The sequence below is a fragment of the Lipotes vexillifer genome, unplaced genomic scaffold (genome assembly GCF_000442215.2).
Source record: "Lipotes vexillifer unplaced genomic scaffold, Lipotes_vexillifer_v1.1 scaffold2116, whole genome shotgun sequence".
Lineage (NCBI taxonomy): Eukaryota > Metazoa > Chordata > Mammalia > Artiodactyla > Lipotidae > Lipotes > Lipotes vexillifer.
Window position 1 is genome coordinate 137,288 of NW_006791713.1, and position 5,053 is coordinate 142,340.

Below are 5,053 nucleotides of genomic sequence, written 5' to 3' on the forward strand. Positions count from 1 at the left end.
GGCGAGGTGGCCGGCGAGCGCTCCTCCTGCGCAGCCCCGCGGCGCGCAGAGTGGCGCAGGCAGCGGCATTGGGCTGGGTTTAAGGTAGCGCCGCGCCGCCCGCGCTCCCCGCGGTCCTAGCGCCCGCCGCGCTGCGGCAGGCCCCGCGCCGCGTGCCCGAGCGCGGGACCGGGGGCGCCCCGAGCATGGGCCTCACAAAGGGAGCGCGAGGCCGGAGCCCCGGGCCTCCGGGGCGGCCGCTCTCCTGCGGAGTCGAAGCCGGGAACCGAACCCTCGGTCGATGCGGTGGCGGAGGTGCAGACTGAAATCGGGAGACTAGTTTTCACTTGGGCTCTGATGCTACTTTGCGTTATGAAATAAAACTTAGCTGAGAGTTGGAGGGAAGGGGGTTGGTCTAATGAGCTTGAACAGACACCGCAGTTCCTCTCTCCTTCCTCCTGCAGACACACAGGCGCAAGCTGTGCGGCAGGTGAGACGGGGGCGTGCGCCCAGCCCCCTCCCACGCGCACACACAGGCCTCTGTGGCCGCGCTCCCGGTCTGGCTCGGGGCTTGCTGGGCATCTCGGGCCGGCGCTGCGTTTAGGTCCCGCCCCGCGGTGCGGCCGGCTGGGGGGCGCCAGAGCACCGCCTCTGTCCCCGAGCTCGCCTGGCGCGCGTCTGCGGAGAGTCCGGGTGCAGGAGCGCGCGCCGGGGGCTCCCTACCCCGAACCGCGCTCCGAGGGCGAGCAGGGCCTGCCCTCGGGGACGCGAGAGGCGAGGTCCCCGAGTCCCCCACGGCCCGAAGCCGCCGCCGAACCGGGGGAGCCCGGCGCGGGTCGCGCCCGGGGTCGCGGCCTCTGCTTCCTGCTCTGCCCCCGCGGGGCGCATGTGGAAGCCTGAGCCCCGAGCCCGGGTCGTGGTTTTGCTCGCGGCCGGCGGCCTTCGCGCCCAGCCCGGGGCCGGGACAAAGAAACCCGCCGCCCGAGCCGCCCGGGAGCCGCGCGGCGCTCTCTGCGCCAGATCCCCGCGGGGCCGGCTGGAGCGCGGCGCCCCGACGCTCGCCCCCAGCCTGCCCGCGCGTCCCGCTCGCCCCTGCTCCTCTTTGTTCACATTGTCTTAGAAAGGGCCCGACTCCCGGGGCGAGCTGGTGAAAGTTGCCGAGACTGAGCACCGCCCCAGACCGCGGGACTTGCGAGTGAGAAGCAAAGTCGAAAGCAGCCTAGGACCCCTGCGCGGGGAAAGGGAACCGGAGCCTTTTTATGGGGAGAAGTCGGATCCGCCTCGGCGGTCAGCTCGAGGCTGGCGGCGAAGGACGGGGCTGGCCCTACTCGGGACGGAAGGCTTTCGCCGGAAGACGAAAGGGAGCAATGAATTTGCAGATTTCTCGGGCGCCGGAGGTGCCGGCGACCTGGAGCGACCTGCCCCTGGCCCCCGGGCGGGAAGGTGTGCTTGGCCCGCCAGGAGGAAGGAGGGGGCGCAGTGTCCTCCGTCTCCGTTCCCACACCCTTTGCCGCAGTCCCGGGTCATGGGGCGTCCGGGGCTGCCTCGTGCGTCTCGCTTACGCGTTTAGTGAGCTCCAGAGCCCTGCCCCGTGGTATTAACAGCAGTCACGTCGGCGGTGGGCTTTAACCTTAACTGCTCAGTGGCAGATACAAGAAGCTGGGGAGGAAGTGTCACTTCTCATAAAGCACCCGAGTAGCTCGCATTCATCAAGCAGGCGTTACTGGACTGCTTGGGTACAAGGCGCTGGGTTGGTTACTTTTTTGTAAAGCCTAATGAAGAAAGACAGGCAGGCAGACGGAGGGCGCGATGGAGAGAGGGAGACGCTTGACAGGGCAAGACGAGCAGCACGTGGTCATGTCCACTGAAGACAGGCCTGGGACAGTTTCCACCAGCTGTCTCCAAGCACATTCTTTCGGTCTGAATTTAGACCGTCAGCCAGTGAGCAGAGACCATTTCCGCTTCCGAAGCCTCGGCAGCCCGGTGACTGTCCCTTTAAAAGCGATGCAGCAGTGGGCGAGCGGGCTGGGAGCTGATGGAGCACTTTCCCGGCTGGAAGCTGCCTCCTCGGGCGCCTCTTGCCCACTGCAGTTGCTTAGCCCGCGTTTCCTCGCGGCTCCAACTCCAGCTGCAGGAAGCCTGTGCTGCTCCCTCGCCCCTTGAACTTGCCCATCAGGCTTCTCACCCTGCTTCTCTCGGGTCGAGCTTTCCTCTTCCAGTAATAGGCACGGTATCCTTCCTTTCACCGATCACATCCCGTTTCTCCGGACCTCACCCACTGCCCAGGGCTGAATCCCTCAAGATCTTGCCCAGCCCCGCCGCGGTCGAGAGCTCCGCTCACAAATACTCCTCAGTTAGTACACAGACGCTAATCTCCGAGAGGACTGAGGCCTTGCTTCCTAGAGACAGGTGGTGTAATTGGCTTAATAACACCGCCTTGGAAGACTGTTGTTAGGAATAAAAGAAAAAATGCCCATGAAACAGGCAGCACACAATAGACACTTAAGACACGGTAGCTATTAGTACACTACTCCTAATATAGCTCTGTGGATTTCTGCTGCCCACGGGGTATTTAGCAAATGGTATTATTGATTTGAACCCCAATGGTCCCTTAGGCTACCTCTTCCCAGCATATTAATCCCTCTTGTTTCTCCTTTTCCCAGTTTGTCACCTGTCTTTCCTACTGATAATTTGGGACTGAGACCCAAATAGGAGAAGTAAGAAGGGAAGTGAAGAGAGATCCGGAGGCGAATGCGCACTTGGATAGGGGTCTGCACGTCTGGACCCGGCTTCCCCCATCCCACCCACTCCCTGTGATTTCCCGTTCCCCCCCCTCACGGAACTGCTGAGCGGACGCAAAGATGGGTCTAGGATGCATGTGTGTAAAAACGGCCTGGTGGTCCAAGGTGACCATTGGGGAAAAGTGCCCTGTCCACCTCCACTATTTCATTAGCATGTGTCTCCTCCTTTGATTTCCCTGGACCCCCCCAAATGCAGACCACCACAGAACCCTTTCATTCCTTTCCTACAACAATCAGGTGAGGGTCCTTCTGTGTCCACTCCCCCCATCCTCCCACCCCACAGCCTTTCGTCTACTGGCGGGCTTTGGTGTGGGAGCTCTGAGGAGTGGTGCGTGGGAGTACTGGTTGGGAGGTTCAAGTCTGTTCCCAGTCTGACCCCCATGTCTGACTAGGTTTGAGCTTCAGTGGTTAAGACGACAGAACCACTGTAGCCAACATTAATCTATGGCTTACTGTGCTCCAGAGGTTCGACTAAGTGCTTTCGTGCTTTATCTTTTTAATCCTCAAAACTACCTTACAGGGTAGGTACTGCTATTGTCCCATTTTACACATGAGGAAACTGGCGTATAAAGGTTGAGTAAGAGGCGCAGTGCCTCGGGGCCAAGTCCATAGACCTCAGAGCCTCACGGTGCAGACCCCCAGCTGCCCTCTGTTATACTGTGCATATGCTTCTAAACATTTAGAAACAGTGTGTTTCCATAAAATAAACATATAGGAATAAACAGCTTATATACATATATAAACAACCAGTTAAAATGCATAATTAAGAAATAAAGACCACACTTACAATAGGAAAAGAAACAAGATTTCTAGGGAAAACAATGAACAAAAATATGCAAGATTTATATGAATAAATGTGTTCAAAGCTCTCTAGGGACACAAAAGAAAACATGAACAAATGGAAAGCCACACAATGTTCTTAGATAGAAAAACTCAATTTCATAAATATGCAATTCCTAAATTACTCTAAAAAACACTTAACATCATCATAATAAAAACACCAATAAGTGTTTTTTTATTAGAAGAACCGATTGCTAAAGTTAATATACAAAATTAAATTTAAACTGAGAAAAAAAATGTTTGAAATTAACAAGAAAAATAAAAGGGTAACTAGCCATACAGTATTTTAAATATTTTAAATATTTACAATTTAAATATTGTACTAATTAAAACAGAGTAGTGTTATCCTATGACTTATTCATATTAGCATATGAATAAAGAGATAAAGCAATAACACTGAATAGGAATTATAGAAATAAACTCAAATACATATGGGAATTTAATACATGATAATCAATGGGGGGAAAATGAACTATTGAGTAAATAGTTTTGAAACAACTGAATAGACAACTAGAAAGAAAGCAGTAGTACCTATGCTTCACACTCTACATGAGGGTAAAACCTAAATGGAGCAAATATTTAAATATAAAAAATAAAGCCATAACAAGTACTAAAAGAAATAACGGAAGAATTCCTTTATAATCTGAGTTGTGAAGGCCTTAGTAATTGTATCACAGAATCAAAACACCTAAAAGGGAGTAATGGGGCTTCCCTGGTGGCGCAGTGGTTGAGAGTCCGCCTGCCGATGCAGGGGATACGGGTTCGTGCCCCGGTCTGGGAGGATCCCACATGCCGTGGAGCGGCTGGGCCCGTGAGCCATGGCCGTTGAGCCTGCTCGTCCGGAGCCTGTGCTCCACAATGGGAGAGGCCACAACAGTGAGAGGCCCACATACGGCAAAAAATAAATAAATAAATAAAAATAAATAAATAAAAATAAATAAAAAAAAAAATAAAAGGGAGTAATGATAAATTCAACCACACACAAAACATTTGTTTAACTGTGCGGGGGGGAAAACACAAATTTAAGAGATAAATGACAAAATAGAAAAACGTGGGCATCTCATATCAAGATAAAGGACTAATTTCCCTAATATATTAAGAGCTCCTACAAATCAGTACAAAAAATATGACTTCTAGTTTCCAGTCTGACATGCAGAACTTGGAGGTCCCCTCTCCTCACAAAAAGAAAAACGTTGAACAGGCTGAAAGTCAACAACACTTCTTAGATCCATCAAAGAATTGAGGTCACAGGACAAACTGCTGGCCTGGAGACTGGAGACATAAGACAGACAGATACAGAGAATTCTTACTGGAGCAGAAGCCCACAGCTGGAACCAGTATCAGTAGGAACACTTTAAACTGTAACTGATGAATTGCTGGGAGCTCAGTGCGGACAAGCTGAAAAACCCAGAGGAGGCCCAGTCTTAGATGGG